Source organism: Pinus tabuliformis, chromosome 7 (genome assembly GCF_031772625.1).
Source record: "Pinus tabuliformis cultivar Carrire ecotype Pingquan chromosome 7, CPIR1, whole genome shotgun sequence".
NCBI classification, from domain to species: Eukaryota; Viridiplantae; Streptophyta; class Pinopsida; order Pinales; family Pinaceae; genus Pinus; species Pinus tabuliformis.
This window is the reverse complement of record NC_142293.1, coordinates 1,948,969,551-1,948,989,482: the sequence shown is the minus strand read 5'-3', so window position 1 is coordinate 1,948,989,482 and position 19,932 is coordinate 1,948,969,551.

Below are 19,932 nucleotides of genomic sequence, written 5' to 3'. Positions count from 1 at the left end.
AATTAAAACCCTTCAGAACCTTAGTTCAAGCCTTTAGCCTATATATATATATATATATATATATATATATATATATATATATAACCAGTCCTCTCAACCTTTGGTTAATACATATTTAACATATTAAACTCTTCATTTGTGCAATTCCCTTATAAATACGTTTACAAAGAAACCTTATGCAAACATACCCTTTTCCGCTTTCCGTACAACTTCGGCCAAGGATAATTTTAGGGGCGAATGTTCGCCCTTTGGCGAAATTAAGGGGTTTTAAATTTTTAGTGGGCGAATATTTTGTATCATAGTACATTTTTACAAATCACCTCAAATAGCCCACCTTATTTTAAGGGAGAGGGTAAAAAAGGTAAATTTAGCCCTTGAAATTAGGACTTACAACCTTCCATTCGCCCATTTTCAAGAATAGGTTTTATTTAAGTGAATCCATTCGCCCATTTTCAAGAATAGGTTTTATTTAAGTGAATCCTATGGGCCAAATACCATATTTATAAAAGAGGTATGGTAAATTAATAAAAATATAAATAAATGAGAGGTATGGTAAATAAATAAAACATTTTTTATATTTACTCCATAAGTCACCTTATATACATGTAAGGGTGTAAACAAATAAAAATATAAGTAAAGTGGAGGTATGGTAAATAAATAAAACCTCTTTTTATATTTAGTCCATAACCCTCGTTCTATTTATGAAGGCTCAAGAAAGAGGTTTTATTTAAGTGAATCCTATGGGCCAAATACCATATTTGTAAAAGAGGTATGGTAAATTAATAAAAATATAAATAAACGAGAGGTATGGTAAACAAATAAAACATTTTTTTATATTTACTCCATAAGTCACCTTATATTTACGAACACTCAAAAAATGGGTTATATTTAGGTGAAACCTATGGCCAAAATACTATGGGACAAATACCATGGACTAGATTGTTATTAATACCATGCAAAAAACCATTATTAACCCTAATATTAGAATTAATAAAAATAAAAATGGCACATGGTATTGACCCATGGTATTCACCAAAATGGCACATGGTATTGACCCATGGTATTCACCTGGAATGTAGCCTATTTAAATGGGGGAATTAAACCAGCATGTAGCCTATGCTAAGATTCACTAGGACTTTACAAAGTTTTATTATTTAGTGAAAGACTCGCCAAGATCTTACAAGATTTTATAATTGAGTAAAATATTCGCCATGCCTGGTGAGAGATTCGCCAAAAAATTATATATACATATTATATTATTGATAAAATCGCCTTTCATTTTTCCTATATACCATGGAGATTCGCCCATTTATTATATTTATAAATTTAGGGGGGGTTCTTAAAATTTTCCCTGACTTCGGCACAGATTCCGAGGCTATACCTCGATCACTATCGGCATTTGCTCCTATCACGGCCACACCACATATATGGTCATATCATCCCTCCGACTCCGATATTCAACTATTGGAACGTTTATATATGTATATGGGATTTCATTAAAACCCCGCTCCGAAACCCTTTATTCGGATTTCAAATTCATTGGACCCACAACTATAAATATCGTTAGGTCTGACTCTCTTCCAAACTTCAACACTCCTCTACTCCGATGTGACCTCTACCTTCACCGACTTCCGATATCTGATTAGCTGATCTTCAGCATTCATTTCAATCACTGATCCAATGTCCATCAGTGCGTCGCTGATTGGCCTATCGATATTCCTTTGTACTGTTCTTTCACATTTGAACTGTGTCTAATACGATTAGTGACTAATCTTGGACCGTTGATCCTAACTCTGATCCGATGGCCCACACTTAATTGGATGATCGCTATCACTACAATTCAATGACCATTTCGATGACTATAATAATAGGATCCACCGATGCAACTTAATCCTAGCTATTGATCTTTGAGATGCAACAGCTGTTGAGCGCCGAAACTTCTCTTCTCTATTCTTCCCTTTTACTTGATTTTCCATGATTTCTTTAACTCTACTTCTATGGTTCAGTTCTTTTGAAGGTTCCGTCCTCTGCTATTTCGCTTTTCTCTCTCACTCCTGGCTTAACTTCACATGTCTGTTGATCACGTCCTCTTGATCCTTCGAATGCATTCAAAGATCCATTGCAAATCTCTGTATCATTTCCTCTCTCTGCATGCTCTGTATAACTCTGCTTGCAACCCCTATTTCAGAGCCTATGAGTTGAAATACAAATCAATCCTTGAAACATGCATTCCCACCTGAAATTGGATTTATTATATTAATAACCGTAAATAATGATTACAGAATGAGACCTCTGTCTCACATAAGTCTATTCTTCACTATTGTGGCCTTCTCTCTCTCTTTTTCTTTTCTGCCCATAGGCTTACATATATTTATAGAACACACAGGTTCATCGTTACAGGAATATTGGATCGGATCACTATGAAGGATCTGATCAATCCTCTCCTTGATTTGCTCAACAAACCCTTAAACTCACTATACGTATATACATGGAAGATTACATTTAATTAAGTCTTCTAGAGACTCATCCATTCCATCATTTAAGCTCTGTTTTAAACAAAATGTCCCCTTGTTTAGCTCGATGGTCCATGTCCACCTTGGATTCCTTTGTTCGATTGGGGGGGTTAGATGTGCCTACATCAGATCTTCTACAACTTTTGACTGAGTTCCCACTCCTAAGGACATATGGGTATCTGTAAGGCCTGATGTTTGTAGGAACACTTCCTGGAATAAAATGGATAGCATGATCACGATCACGAATAGGTGGGAGGCATTTAAGAGTCTCAAATACCTTGGAATGATTGTCCAAAACGTTTTGGAGATATGGAGAAATACATGATTTCGATGTGGAATCCTCTAGTGAGCATAATTGTGAAATTATGCCTCATTGTTATTTATTTAGAAGCTTTGTTATGCTATTATAGTTGAGTATATTTCTAGGATTCCCTTCGATACCCCTCAATTCAACTTCCTTTCCTTCCAAAAAAAAATTCAAGAAAAGTTATTGAAAATTAAAAGCTATTGTACCCAAATATTGTAGCCATTGGACTCCTAGTAAAACATCAACACCACTCATTGGAATGAAAAGCATTGGGCTATTCAATACATATTCTCCCATGGATATCTTGATATTATGGCACTTTCCAGAGCAATTTATGGTTCCTCCACTTGCAACCATCACGTGACACTCTCATGCTGGATATAGGAAGCAATTCAATTCCTTGGCTATCTTACAATGAATAAAATTATGGGTACTTCCCAAAATAATCAACACTATTACATTTTTCTTCTTGATATGTCCTTCTATCTTTATAGTTTGAGGAGTGGTAATTTCTTTCAATGCATTACAAGATATGGTTGGATTCATTTCTTGATGCTTGATGTGATCTTTCAATTCTTGAACATTTTTCTTCTTGATATGTCCTTCTATATTGATAGTTTGAGGAGTGGTAATTCTGGACAATGCATTACAAGATATGGTCGGATTCATTTCTTCTTTCTTGATGTGATCTTTCACTTCTTGAACCTTTTTCTTCTTGATATGTCCTTCTACCTTGAGAGTTTGAGGAGGTAATTCTTTCCAATGCTTTACAAGGTATGGCCGGATTCATTTCTTCTTTCTCTGTGGTGGGTTCCTGGTGTATATCCTCTTCTTTTGATGTTTCTTGATCCTTTTCTTCCTCCTCTTCATAATCTATGTAAAATAATTTCTTCTCAGCACACTTATGACCTTTAGCGCATTTTCTATCACAATTGTAATAAAGCCCTTTTTCTCTTTTTTCTTCCAATCGTTGTGGTGTAAACCTTGTAGGTTTTGGAAGGCTAGGAGAAGAAACAATTCCATAATTATAGACGTGAGTGGTGGGATTCCTTGTTTCCATAATTTTTATTTCAATTTTTCTTGCCCACTTGAATGCCTTCTCCAATGAATCAAGTTCCCAAAGACGAATCTCATGTTGAATGTTATCCTTTAAAGTACCTAAGAAGATGTCAATCCTTTGCTTCTCTGGAATATCATTTACTCTTATATTCAATTTTTGAAAGTCCTCAATATGCTCTGCCTTTGAAACCTTTTGTTTGAGATTTATCAATTGACTAAAGAGGGTGTTTCTCTTTGTATCCTCATAATGTGCTATCATTTCCTCCGTGAAAATTGACCATGTGACAAGTGGTTTACGAGAACAAAGCCTTCTATACCGTAAAAATTGATTTGGTTCTAAATAATTAGATGTAATACATACCTTTTGTAAAAGTGGTATACCATGTAGATCAAAATATTTCTCTCTTTGTAGCATCCATTTTACTGGATCCTTGCCATCAAACTTCCTCATGTCACTTTTTCTTGATTTTAGGAGCTCGATCTTGAAACAACTGTAACTCTGTACTTTCAGATATTTAAGTGTTGAAATTTTGGTTTGTAGTAGCCCTCTGAGTCCTCCTTCTAACTCCACAAGTCCGATCAAGGTTGGATTCTCCAATGAATAGTTATGACAAATATCCTACGATGACCTGAGTATAGACTTGTTCAGTAGAGCGAACTTGTATGACGTGCCGCGGGTACCTATTTCAACCTTAGGTTATGCAAATGGTACCCACAAAACTACAATCCATACTATTTTTGTAACTTCTTACAAAAATTCAACCCGATGCTCAAAGAAAAAGTTATGACAATTTTCCCAAGGTGACATGTTTGGAATGTAATTCGGCGGTCAACCCTAACTTCCTTAGACTATATCTCCGAAACTATAGCGAGACAGGATCTGAAATTCGAAGCCTTAGTTCAGACCAATTTCTTCTTAAATTTGTTTTGTTTTTAGCTTCTGAAACTTCGTACCAAAAGCGTTATGGTGAAAATCCCACGATGGCCTCTTTTAGTTGAAATACTTGAGCTTGCAAAAACCCTAATATCCTGAGATTATATCTCTTAACTATAATGAGACAACCTCTGAAATTCATACCCGAGGTTTAGAGCGAGTTCTTCTCAAATGGGTTTTTCTTTTCGCTTCTGACACATCGCATAAAAAACGTTATAGAGAAAATGCCACGATGACCTATTTGGAACAGCGAAACCCTAGAATCCAAAGTTTTGATACCAAATGTTATGAAACCAGCTCACAGAAAGATAGAAAAGATAGATTAAAGCCTTATAATTCAGCCTCCTTGAGGGGGCAACCTCCTTTGCATTACATAAATGAACAATTCTTAGATGATACAAATGACAAGACCTTCTTTCTATATATAGGAGTTTAAGGGGTCATGTTATAGCTCCAAATCTCACTCTTGATGTTTGTGATGTTGCATTCATGGCCTAGGGTAACCCCTCCTTCCAAACCAAGTCCAAATACTCAAAAAATAGTGTTTTATTCCCTCTACATGACATTTCCCTGAGCTAAACGCGTGTGTACGTGGGTCTGTGCATAACCAACCTGTGTATATGTCTTAAAACACTTAAAAAAACTAAATCTCCTTAATTTTGGGTGGAGATCACGGGTTTTACCTATTGATTACCTATTAGTGCCCATGGCCCAACTATTCCCAATGAATTCCCAACTAGAAAAATAATTTGGGAGAAGTATAAAAAGGCTTCAATGGGAAGGCCTAAGTAGGAGAAGATAAAGAGAAAAATCACTCTGCTGAGATTATCCCTAACCGGGTCCGAAGATCCTTGTGCTTCCAGCACTTCCCCCATTAAAGGAAACCCTTGTTTCCTTGAGTTATGATGTCTTTCCACCACTTGAGATATCTTGGAGTAAGTCATGGAAGGAGTTTGTTGAAGGCTTGAGACTGGACGAATCTGGAGGACAGTTCTGCTTGGAGCCTGCAAAAGGAAGACTCAGGTGAAGTCATTCCTTTTTGTACTTTAGTTATCTATAATAAAAGAAACACTTGTCTTGTTCCTGATATAAATCTTCTTCATGTTTATGATATCAATTTTATCATTCACATATGAATGGTTGTTTTAGTTATATAACTAACTACCTTTCAATATGCTATGAAGATGATTTCTTTATGATGCTTGTTCAATATACTGCTGTGATTTCTGGAATTGATTGTTTTGCAGGTTGAAGGACTAAAAGGAACTCCAAGGGGGTTTGGACACTAGCTGGATCTTCCCAAACGAAGGAACCCCAGGTGCACCTCTCTTCATATAGTTTGTTTATATTAACATCATGGCTGTGTGGAATGCTTGATTTTTTTTGTAGATAACCTCTGATCTGGTAGGGTATTAACCCAAGACCCTAGGGGAATTTATCCCTAAACAGAATTAGCAACTCCACTAGGGACAACAGTATTGTTGTTCCTAGTTTGTGTTTGTTCAAGCCAATCATGGCTCATCTATTTATTTGCTTGTTGTGACTGTGTAGTCTGTTCCTGTAGGAACTTGAACTGTAAGTTTGATTAGTTTCTTCAGACCTTTTTTGTTTTTTCTTGTGATCTTTTATATACGCTATTTTTCCAGTTTACAGAAGCGTATATATGCAAGTTTCTTTTAGTGAACCTGTGTATACACAGGTTTCCTTAGGCTGAATAGCGTATACATGCAATTGTGCATCAACACAGTTGTGTATATCCTAAAATTCTCAAGATTTTTCAAATATTTTTGTTTCTGAAGATCTGTCTGCTGGTCTGAGTCTTTCTTGAACAATTACTTTTCTGTGTCAATCTTTGTTTCTACAAAAAGTTTGTGATTTCAAATTCTCTCCTGTTGTAGAGAGTATTGGTCTTGTTTTGTTTTGTTGCAAGCGTCATCACTTTTTTTCTAAACACACAAGATTTATTTATGGGAATCTTGGCTATTCTGGTCTTCCAGGACAGAAATATTGGTCTCAATTTTTGTGCCAAATCTTGTTTTGGTGATCTTTTTGTTTACATGTCAAAACTGCATCTTTATGACCATTTACTTTTTTGCTTTATGAAAGTTGTTGTGTGACGGTTTTGAGAGTTGTCATTCTTAATCTTTTGATTGCTGTCACCAAGATTTTTAGGCTACTTTCTGATTGTTAAGAGCATATTGAAACACACTTGTTGTTGACTTTTCACCTATTTTGTGTTGTAAACTTGCAAAGTGTTTTGTTGCCTATTCTTCAATCATAAAGTTTCAGCCTTAGTTGGAGCACTTTTGAAAAGTCATTTTTTGTTTTTGCTTTTGAAGAAAACTTCTCGAAAACTTGGTTTTTTCTTTCCTTGGCCTTATTTGGATTTGGTTTCCTTTTCGAGAGTGAAAGTGCATTTTTGTTTGTCTTGAAACTTTCTTTTAATGTTTGGATGAAAATAAGCATTAGCAACTTATATTCTATCTAAACATCTTAAGTGGCAAACTACAATTGATAAACAAGTTACTTTCATTCTTTGATTTAGAATAGTCTTAAGTCTTGCATCAACATGTACTCATTGCATTAGGATAAATTTGTGCATCTTTTAGGGCATCCATAGTTTTGTTAATTTTTGTGAGTGTGAAGCTTGAGTAAAATAAAAGAAAATAAGAATTTATTGCTTTCTTAGAAGTTCCTTAGAACCTAGTAGAAATTTCTTTCATCGAAGAACAAAACAAGTGCATTTGCATATAGTTTGGTTTTTATTAATTTCTTTTGTGTCAAAACACCACAAGTTTCACTTCCGCTTATCCCTTGACTTAAAGAACAACCCATCTAAAAACAAGTGATAACTAAACTTTTTATTGTCAAGTTATACACACCAACAAGTTTTAGGATATTTTAGGGCCTTGGATTAGGCGAATGGAGAGAAAACTCTCCAAGGACATTTAAACTATCAAACATAGGAGTCTGAATAGTGAGTGAAAATCCAATAGCATTAGGAAGACCAAGAAAGCTCCGGATCTAGGAGTTAAGCATGAGGGTTTTTGAAGATAAGGAAGAGAGATACCCCCTCTCCTACTTGTCAGATCTTACCTTAAGACTGTTCTGCCTAGCTTCTGATACAAGTTGGTAAACTTAGTTGCTTCTCCTAAGGATCTACATAGGTGGCTACGGAGGGGAATCCCATGGCACCTGAGGTCGATGTTGTATCACGCTCAATGGTACTAGTGGAGGGCACCCTTCCAAAGCTTGGGGGCTTGCACCGATGCAGACTGTTGTTAGGAGGTCAACATAACTTCCTCTGTTACCTTCGCTAGTACCACTGGGCCGTCATTATCCTAGACTATCTTTGGAAGGCCCCTTACTTCACTTCCTGGTATTTTGGTGTCCGGTCCTCATCACTCAGAGCGGAAATACTTGAAATTTGTTTGACTGGCTAACATCTTTTAGTGACATTTTAGTGTGTGCTTTGTGCTCTTAGTTGGCCTACCTTTCACTTTTTCTTGAGTCTTTAATTGGATCTTAATAAAAAATTCAAAGTAGCTGACCGATCACCTAGAAGGTCTCAAAGACTTCATGGTCTTTCACCACCAAGTTTAGAGCCTTCTCCTAGAAGGCGCAGAGGTAATACTGCCAGTGCGTTTCATCCCGTGGCAGCTGATGCATCAGGGATTGATCCTCCTCTCAGGGGCATTAGTGTTCAGCATAAGCTTGGTACTTCCGTAGAACTGCAGAGGAACACTCCAGTTCTTTCTTGAGTTCTCTTTCAAACGGAAGATAACATAGAGGTAGAAGAACTCCAGAGTTGTTAACGGCTTCGAATTCTCCTCCACTTTCTAACTATCCAGACGTATTACAATACATTGGGACTCCAACACATAGACTGTCAAGTCCAGGTCATATTATGCACTTACCATCGATGGCCACTACTGGAAGCATGGCTTCTACCACAAGTGCTACAACTATGCAGACTCCAACATTAGTACAAGGGGGAGGAACTATTTCCATCCTCTCTACATCTCTATTTGGGTCTTTTGTTAGCACATATTTAGTTGGGTCTACCTCCATTCCTTCTACGAGTGGAAATTATCAAGCCAACACTTTTAGTTTTGGGTTCTTCCTGTTTGGCACCCATTCACAGGTTATTCCATCAGTTGCATTCGGTGCCTCCACATCCATGATGGGTGGGTAAGCTTCATTTTATGGTTTTCCTTTTGGAAGTGGTCATATACCACATTCCAACCTGATGATAGGATCTATGCCTTTTCCTTCCCCAGGACAAGGCAACAATCCCTTTCAAGGTTGGACTAACCTTGCGGTTAGTGGCATGGGAACTCGGAATCTGTTTTTTGGCCAACAAGGGAATAGGCCATACTCCACAGTTAGCTTGTTTCGAAGTATTCCTCCCTTAGCTTCTGCTTCGAATCCTCATTAGGGGTTATCCACTCCTTATAATCCTTTAGGAGGGAACTTCGTCGGTTATGGAGGTTTTTCAGTCGGAGTTGGTCAAACTCCGAGTTTTGCTGGATCACAAGGTCTACCTTTTGGTTCAGCTGGTTCTACTAGTTACTTTGGGCAGCCTAGTGCCTTCCAAAATCTAGGCCAATCTTTTCAGAACTTTGGGAGCTCCGCCCAGTCTGGGTGGAATCCCGAAGGTCCTCCTAGGCTTCCTTTTCTGGAAACATTGAACTTGCTAGATCTCACAAAATTAACAAACTATCGAATCAAATACAATCTGGTCTAGCCTCTAGTCCCAACCAAACTCCCTTCAGACATTCCTAATTTCGAGGGGAAGGGCGGTGAAGACCCAGGCGACCATGTAACCACATTCCATTTGTGGTGCTCATCAAACTCCCTTATCGATGACTCGATTAGGTTGATACTTTTTCAACGCACCTTGACTGGCAATGCGGCCAAGTGGTATATAGAGTTTCTAGGGGGCAACTTTACATCTTTCGCCGATTTGGCTTACATTTTCCTAAAACATTTCCAGTTGCCCGTCCGTTATGATGCCGAAACTGAACTTCTGGCCAATTTTTGTCAGGACACAGCAACTCACATTTTTTATCATATTCTGGAATGGAGACGGAGAAAGAGGCTAATTAAAGATGAAATTCCCCCAGAATACTGTCTCAAATGGTTTTCGAAATCTTTACAACCTGAAATCTCTAAGGATGTCTCCCTATCCAGAGTCTACTCTAAGGAGCAAGCTATTTTTAGGGCCCAACAGTTAGAATTGATTTACTCTCAGTTTGGGATTCTACAAAAAATCTTACCAGATGCTCGTGGGACTAAGGTTGATATAGCCAAGTCGAAGCCAAGTCAACATGCAGATGGTATAGTTGGATCTGTCAACAAAAATAGGTGAACCTGTTGAGCCAATTGCAGTAGTTGTCCTTACAAACTGCTATGAACAACTAGGTCACATCGTTTAACCCTTCGTCTTCTCAACCCTCTTCAGTTAATGCTGTACAATCTTCCAACCCCAAAGGAAATCAAAATTCCAATGGGAAAAAGAAGGGACGAGGTAAGAAAAAGAGTCAAGACGGGAAGATTGACACAAATAAACCCGGCAATAACGCTGGTGGTGGTGGAAATGGGTCTAGAAAGAAAGTCAAGTTTCCATGCAAGCTATGTAGTGGAGACCATTTAACTCATCTCTGCCCAAAGATTCAAGATGCTCAGCGCTTGTTAGGGCAGCAAGGGACTTCTAACTCTCAAGCTGTCTTAACCAACCCTTTTCCCCAAGGGCAGCAACTACTTGCTGGCGCAAGTTCAAATCCTGGTACCTTTGTACGGGGCAACCAGGAAGGGGAGAAATCATCAAATGTTTTCATGATGGGTTCTAATGTCCATGTGGCCACTTGGTCACATGATTACGGTGAAGCTAAAACTTCCAAGGACAAAACTGCTCCCGGAAATACTGACCTTCATATTGATCGACCCCCTATCGAGACTATACCACGGATACCAAAAGGTTCTGCTAAATGCGCAACTATTAGTCCTAATGCTAGGGCTACTTAGAATTACTCCATTGTTGAGGATCTAGCTCAGATTCCATGTTCCATGTCCGCTTTAGAGGTTCTGCAATCATGTTTAGCTCAATGAAGTTCTTTGCTTATGCGATAGGGGCAATTGATCCAAATAACTCTTTAGTGTTCACTTTCGACATGCTTAATGTCAAGAAGCGACTTCATCATCATATGGATTTTAAAATAACATCTAGATACCAGAAAATTAACATTTTTCATACTGTTATTGATGAAGGAGCTTCCACGTGCGTCATGTCGATGTCGTGCTGGAAGGCTGTTGGATCGCCTTCGCTTGTTCCTTCACCAACCCTCCTGACTATATTTGATGGAAATTCTCATAGGCAACATGGGATTATCCCAACCTTTCCCATATGTGTTGTGGGGAACGTTGTCAATATCGAAGTAGAAGTCATTGACGCTAACCTAGATTACAATCTCCTCTTAGGAAGGAATTGGGTATACAAAATGGATGTCGTTTTTTCGACTCTGTTTCGTGTCATTTGCTTTCCTCATGAGGGGAAAATCGTTAAGGTTGATCAATTGGATTATTCTCCAACTGATCCTAGGGAAACTTCGGATTCTACTGTTCCTTTAGTGGATAACCCTCATCCACCTACTGAGAATCTAGGAGTTGGGATGTATGCTTCATTGATGGGTACCTTTGATTTTCCCTCTCCTATCACTAGAATCAATGTCATTTCATCATCCAAGGAGTCTTCACGAGAAGAGTTCTTCCAAACTCATTATTTTTCAGACCCTTGGACCTTACCTTCACCTACAACTACATTAATTGAAGGACAAGTTGGTGGAATGGCATTCCCTATGTCTGCAGCAGAGCTTAGATATCAGTTTGTCATTAACTCTGCAGATAACCATTCTACTCCTTTCTCTAAGGAGGAGTTATATGGTGATGTGGCCTCGGCCTGGACCCTTGGTTCTACCTTCGCTATGGACTGCTTAGATATGGTTTTACCATCCGAAGAAGTAATCCTAGAAGTGATGATGGGTGTAGATTGACCTCAGGAAGAATTACACCATCGTTCATATTTTCTTCCTCCATTGTAGGAAGTAGAATCTAGGTTCTCTAAGTTGTTTACTAGGGATGTTTGTATGGTATCAAACCCTTTGGCTCCAACACACTTTCGTGCTGAAGGTAATATGTTGGTGATTTCAAAAATGATATCTATAAACATCTCTAGGAAACCTAACATGATTGATAATCTCTTCATCGGAGCCAAATGTTCCCCTGAAGAAATTCAAATTTACACCGACCTTTTTAAGGAATTTCAAGATGTATTCACTTGGTCTTATGAAGAAATGCCTAGCATTAATCCATCCATAGTTCAACATGAGATCAAGATGTATGAAAACGCCAAACTGGTTCGTCAAAGGCTTGTATCGGTTAATCCTAGGAAAGCAGCAACCATTAAAGTTGAAGTAGAGAAGCTGCTCAAGGCAGGTTTCATATGCCCTGTTCCTCTTACTGATTGGGTTTCTAATCCAATCCCTGTGGATAAAAAGCAAGGAACAATCCGAGTATGCATTGACTTTAGGGACCTAAACAAAGTTTGTCCCAAAGATAATTACCCCATTCCATTCATTGATCAAATTATTGATGAGTGTGTGGGTAATGAGATTTTCTCCTTCATGGATGGTTTTTCTAGTTATAATCAGATTTCTATCTGTCCGAAAGATCAACATAAGACAACTTTTATATGTCCCTGGGGTACCTTTGCATACAGAAAGATGCCTTTCGGTCTCAAAAATGCTGGAGCTACTTTCCAGCGGGCCATTTCATATGCTTTCCACGACATTAAACATATCATCGAAGCATACTTGGACGATCTAGTTGCTCGTTCTTGAAAGAGAACTGATCACCCTAGTCATCTTCGATTGGTTTTTGAGCGATGTCATTTTTACAAAATCCGGTTGAATCCCAATAAGTGCATTTTCGCAGTTACATCTAGTTGGTTATTAGGGTTCATTGTGTCAAATGAAGGGATTAGGGTTGATCCCTTCAAGTTAGAGGCAATAATTCAGTTGCCTCCCCCGTCCTCAATTCGGCAACTTCAAAGTCTTCAAGGAAAGGATAATTTCTTAAGACAGTTTATAGCAAATTATGCCAAGATCACTAAAGGGTTTATGCGTTTGCTACGGAAAAGAGTTTCATATGTATGGGACGACTTTTCCCAGTCGTCGTTTGATGCCTTGCAAAAAGGCATTAGTCTTTTCCCCACTTTTGAGTCCACCGGATTATAGTAGGGATTTCCATTTATATCTCGTTGCAGTAGAATCAACGATAGGTATGGTTCTTGTTCAAGAAGACGATGCTCTTACAGAGCGTGTGATTTATTATTTAATCCAAGGCTTGATAGGTCCTAAACTTTTCTATTCTCCTATTGAGAAGTTTCCCTTGGCAGCTTTCCATGTTGTCCAGCGGCTCCGCCATTATATCTTGCTACGCAAAACTTTTGTCTTAGCGGTGGTCAATCCATTTCAATTTGTCCTCATTAGTCGAGTAATTGGGGGCAAATATAATCGATGGATAGTCATTTTACAAGAATTTCATCTCGAGTTCTTGTCCGCCAAGTCTAAGAAATCCATGGTTTTTACCGAGTTAATTTCCATGCTGCCTTGTGGAGAGGATACTGTTTATGAGGAAAGTTTTCCCAATGAACATTTATTCCTCATCTCTTCACTCAACCCTTGGTATGGAGATATCATTGTCTATCTCTAGACTTCGAAGTTTCCCTCTACTTTCTCTAAGGACGAATGTTGAAAATTACGTCATCTGGCTAAAAATTATGTGATCATCGGTGATACATTATATTGTCGAGGGGTTGATTCAATCCTTCGGCGCTGTTGAACCCTAGAGGAAGTAGAATCAGTGCTCAATGACTGCCACAGTGGAGCTTGTGGTGGTCATCTTTTGGGGCTTGCTACAACCCAGTGTATCTTACGTGCCGGCTATTTTTGGCCTTCGCTCTTCAAAGATTGTGTTAAGCGGTCAAACGCTATCACCCCGGTCAAGTTTATACTCGAAAGATGCACACACATCCAGCTCCTCTTTTTCCCGTTGTCACTGTCAGTCCTTTTACTAAGTGGGGTATTGATTTTACAACTTGTAATCTGCCTTCAGCAGTGAATCACAAGTACATTATCGTGGCCGTAGACTACTTCACAAAGTGGGCTGAGGCCATGCCCACTCACAAAAGCGATAGTGAAACAACGGCATTGTTCCTTTTTAATCAGATTATCTCAAGGTTGGGTATGCCAAGAGAGATTGTCACTGACCATGGCAGTCATTTCCAGAACCAACTAATGTCTGAATTGGATCTTAAATTGGGTTTCCGGTAGGAACATTCGTCTCCTTATTATCCTCAGGCCAATGGACAGGTCGAGGCAATGAACAAAACCCTGAAGATGATCCTACAAAGAACTATCAACAAAAATTGGTCCAATTGGCATATTATGTTGTATCCGGCTCTTTGGGCATACCGAACCTCCGTAAAGACTGCTACAGGTTTTACACCTTTTAAGTTAGTTTATGGGAAGGAATCTATATTTCCTATTGAATGTGAAATTCCATCTCTTAAGTTAGCTATTGAGCTCCTTCCAGAGACTTCTAGTCTCGAAGAGTGCCTCCTTCATTTAGAACATCTCGATGAGCAGTGTTGAGATGCCACCATAATCAATGAGGCTCATAATAAAAGGGTTAAAAATCAGTACAATAAAGCTGTCCGTCCTCGAGTCTTTTCTGAAGGTGACCTTGTCTTGGTCTATGACCAAGATAAGGATGCCTTGGGGGCAGGCAAGTTCAAACTTTTGTTTTACGGTCCCTTCATAATTAAACGAGTTTTAGAAAAAGGGTCATATGAGTTAATCGATTTTGAAGGAAACAAGTTGGAGGAGCCCCGAAATGGGCTATACCTCAAGAAGTACTCTGCTTAAGTAGCAATTAGGTAATGGCTTCTTTGTACATTTTGTATGTTTGTACATATCTTATTGGGAGTTTTTTAATATCGACACTTTTGGTCTGCTGTGACAGGTGTTGATGGATGGCTTGGTCTATTTTGGATTCGCCGATGATGCTATCGGCACACTTGGAACCTCGCTTCTGCAGCTTGGGTACTCTACTATCCAACTGGTCAGTTGATGGTGTCAAGGGGAGTATTCATTGGTCCTACTTCAAATAATATGGCTGAGTATACTGCCGTCATTAATTTACTATCCGAAGCAATTTCTTATGAAATCGATTCGTTGGTAGTTTATCTTGATTCACAATTGATAGTGTCATAATTGAATAACATTTATCGGGTAAGGGATCCATGTTTATATCACCAGTATTTAAGAGTGAGGTTGTTGCAAAGATCATTTACTTACATTAATTATTTGCACATTACAAGATCTCATAATTGGTTAGCCAATTCTATCGTTAATTAAGCATTAGACTGGCACATCATTCATTCATCATAATAAAATCAAGCATCAAAAAGAAGAACTGTACATATATGTCATAAAATATCTCGAGTGTACATAAATGTGTCCAAGATAATATACAAAAATTGGGACTCAAATGCCCATAATCATGTCCAGTACATCTAATGCCCTGGTTCAGGATGAGCGGCTAGGTAGGTAACTACTGCTTTGGTCACATGCCTAAGAGTGTGAACCCAGTCTCTTGGCATGCCAAGCACATGATGCTGCATATATATAGGAAGATCCTCTACGACCTCCATCGGTACTCAGTGAGTTAGTCTCACCAAGTGCTGCTGAACTGTGTGTAGAAGTCACTCTGTCTCCACAGCCACCTCTTCGGCACCTCGACCGCGACGTCCATTCCATGGGAACCCATTTGGTTGCACTGGCCCAATATCTGGAACATGATTATCATATTAGTCATTTGAATCCTATCAAAAATATTTTTCAAAGTTTATTTTTATACTTGAAAATTAAAAAAAAAAAAAAAGAAAAAAAAAACATTTACCTATATCACCCCATGTTGTAGTTGGTGGTAAAGCTAGATCTGGATCTCCTCGAAAGTCCAGCCCAGCATAAGGGTAGTCGTCTATGGAAATGATCTGCTGCTCCCACCATGAGAAGAAGTCATCGTCAAATGCAGTCTGTGGAACGTCCCCACCTCCTAGTTGTTTCATCAAGTCAGCCCACCTGCCCATCTGTGGATCTCATGGGGTGCTGATCGAAACTGATACTCTAGGACAGAGTGTTGGGACCCTCTCGAAGAAGAAAGAGCACAAAATGGTTCCATATCCGAAGCTTTTGGTCTGCCCTTTCTTGATAGAAGTAAGCTAGCTTTTCAGGTTGGCAAGAAGAGGAGTACACCAATCAAACACAGTGGTGAGATAGTCTACCGCCAAGCTCATGGCTAGCTATGAAGCCTAGTGCGAGGAAGCTGATCCATTCACTCTAGAAATAGTGAACAGGATGATCCTCAGTGCTAAACTCTCCACATGCTTGGTTGGAATTTGACTTCCAACCTTTTCTGGATTTCTCGAGGAATATATATGTATGTAGTCCTCGATCGAGAGACTGCCTCATGATCTTCCTGTATAATGTACCACCTCTCCCCTCCAGGAAAGGCTAGTGATGAAATAAATGTCTTCAGCCTCTATCTTGAGTGGAATCTGATCAATCATAAATGAGTCATCCTCAATGCTCCAGTAGTGAACGAGCATTTCGAGCAGGCGAGTGTTTGATTTCATATTTGGCATTTTAAAGAACTTTAGCAAACCACATCCTCTTAAGGCATCAAGGCATTAGGATCATTCATAACCTCATCATCCACTAAGACATGCTCTCTTTCTCTCCAAGTGACTGGCATCTTGAAGAAAAAACAAATTTTTATCGTTAGATTTTTGTTTTCAAGTTTTCGCAGTGTATACATAGGTCTGTTTCATACACAGTCATGTCTAGGGCATGCGTACATGCGTGTTGCTCATAGCCAACCCGCATATACACCGCGAAATTTTTTTTGGCAATAATTCAACGGTGAAACTTGAATTAAAAATTCTAAAAGTAGTCAATGCAAGATACGTTTAAGGGTTACCTGGTGATTTTGGGAGGATTTGAACGGTTGAATTTGGTGTATGGAAAACTTTGATCCTTTTCCTCCACTCCTTTTCTCTCAAATCAAATGGTGAAAATGGTGAATCCAAAAACTATTTTATAGGCTTTGAAAATGCAAATTTTTTTCAAAACTTGATTTTGTTTTGTCTCATGTAACTTTGAACTTGGGAGCTTGGAATGTCGAGAATGGTTTGATTTTCAGGACATTTTGGATGCTTTTTTGGTAGTTTCGAGATGGTTCCATGACTGCTAACCCATCATGGCAGGTATCATTTTCTCACTGGCATATAGGTTAGGGAAACCATTTTTCCATTGCATTATGTATTATGGGATCCATTTCTCGATACACTTTCCATAGGGTCGATCCCATCGTGTTATGGTTCATAAACCATCTTCACTCGCTGATTTTTTAAATCATGACATGATGGTAGAGCCATCCTTTTCATGAGCATCATAGTTAGCACCTCACTGACATTTGTTGCCCATGCTGCTTTGATCTGAGTAGGCTCAGGAGTCCTTTGTAGTCCCACCATGACTTATGCGATGAAGAATCATTCCTCTTTGTTTCTTCACTTCGTTCTGGCCTTATACCCTAGAGGATCCTTTGTGTTGCGTTGTACTACTGCATTGCATTTTGACTATTTGCACCTTTTTTCCTTGAGCCGACTTCACTTGGACTCCTGTTTAAGGCAACTTTTCAACCATGTCGACTGCAAAATCAAACTTGCATGCCCTTGACTTCTGCAACTTGGCACACCTAGACCCGTGGAAGGAACACACCTTTGAGTGTCTTTGACCAGTTTTCGCCTCCCTGCATTGAGCATAGGATTGTTCCAATCCCAGGAACTAGATCATTTGTTTCATCGACACTCGTTCTTTCCACTGTACTATAGAATTCTTTTATTCTTTTTCCAGCTTAAAGAAAAAGAAAAAAAAATCATATATTCCAAAAAAGAGTGTGAACGGGATAGTATTTCCACTTATTGTTGGCAGCTAGAGTTAGTCGTGTTGCCCTTGAACAAAGCACTCAAAACAAAGTCTCCTCCATTTGGGCGGGATTTAGTTTGACTTAGGTAAGCCTTAACCTTGTTATTGTGTTAGTTCTCCCCCGATTCATTATCTTTACCAAACATATGGAGGGTTCATTCATGCCTCCTACATGACGAACTTATATAGACTCACCATATGCTGCCACATAGTCACATTCAGTTGTACTTTTGTTCAATGGAAGTTAGCCTGAGTCAGCCTCTCCGCGGTGTCTCTTGACTCATTTTTCAATCGTCCATCCCTGGTTGTCAGTGTCTTGTCTATCATCACATCAACTATATTGGTCCTTTACTCGTGCCAGTTTGAGAAGGTCTCCATTGACTTCTTGCTGGTGGGTCTTGTCCTTATTGACAACGACATCTTGCTCTGAGGACAGGCCTAGAGATGCATCCTGGCCCTATTTTCATAATTGATAGGTCACCTTGTGCTCAACATTGATTAGTATTATGGGTCTTTGACTGAGTGGTTTCCCTTGTGTTCAACATCAACTTACACTATCACACATTGGGATTCATGCGGTACCTTGGTTTCCATTTGACCCTATTGGTGGATACCTCGCCTCTGTGATAGCTTTCATTATTTTTTGGTTTAGAGGGTTTCTGTCGTGCGTTAGCCACATCTTGTGTATGTCGGAAACATGCTTCAGTCGGGTTACTACATCTATTTTCTTCCGATTCCTTCCACATTATTGGCCTATGGGTTACATTCATGCTAGATTGATGAAGGATGCCTTAATGCCTTCCTTCTAGCGGATCTTTCCCTATCGACTACGACCCATTGTTCTAGGAAAAGATCTAGAGTCCATTTGGCAGTACCTTGGGGTTTGCAGTCATTAGTGGTAGATCCTTCTCTATTGATAGTGGGAAACCATCATTGTCTCCTGATTGATAGATTCTTACAAGTGTTCGACTCTAGCTCATCTATTCACACTTGTTAGATTGTACTGGGTACCTTGACACTCATTATCATTATCGATCATTATCATTATCGATGAGTAGTCTTGCATTTGTTAACAATATACATCAATGACTGGTAATCAAACGATTTCTCACATGGTCTACTTGAGATCATTTATTCCCATGGTGTAGAAATGTACCATGGTGGTCGGTGAAGACCTCAGGTTGCATCAACATTCATTGGTTCACTTGACAGTTTCTCCTATTGCTGCTAGTTGATACCACTCCACCTTATATGTTGCAGTCATTCATGGCGAAATTATATATGTTGGCACCTGAGTTTATAGTGTAGTACCATCTTACTCCATCATGTTCATTTGGTACTTGTGGGATCAGTCTTTGATATCAGTGATCCGCTTCATCCTTCAGCATCATTGACATTCTTATATGACATTCAAACATGTACCCGTTCGATCATGATCAGATGATCCATTATGTATTTTCCAGTCTTTTATACTTCTATACTTAGTGGATCCACTTGTACTTGATATGCGGACATGCTTTACTTTCTTTGGGCATGGGTAAGCCCGCCTCAGACAATGTTTCTTTTTTACCTCCTTTTGTGGCTTGGCAGGCTAAACTCTGGTGAAGTCCTTCTCAGTTTTTGACATGTTTCCATTCCATGTACTTATTTAATACATTTCGGCCATCATGCACCCCTTCTAACCTCATATATTAGGGGGAATATGTTATAGCTCCAAATCTCACTCTTGATGTTTGTGATGTTGCATTCATGGCCTAGGTCAACCCCTCCTTCTAGGCCTGGTCCAAATACTTAAAAAATAGTGTTTTATTCCCTATACGTGACATTTCCCTGAGCTAAACATGTGTGTACGTGGGTCTGTGTATACCAAACCCGCGTATATGTCTTAAAACACTTAAAAAAATTAAATCTCCTTAATTTCGGGAAAAGATCACGGGTTTTACCTGTTGATTACCAATTAGTGCCCATGGCCCAACTGTTCCCAATGAATTCCCAACTAAAAAACTGCTT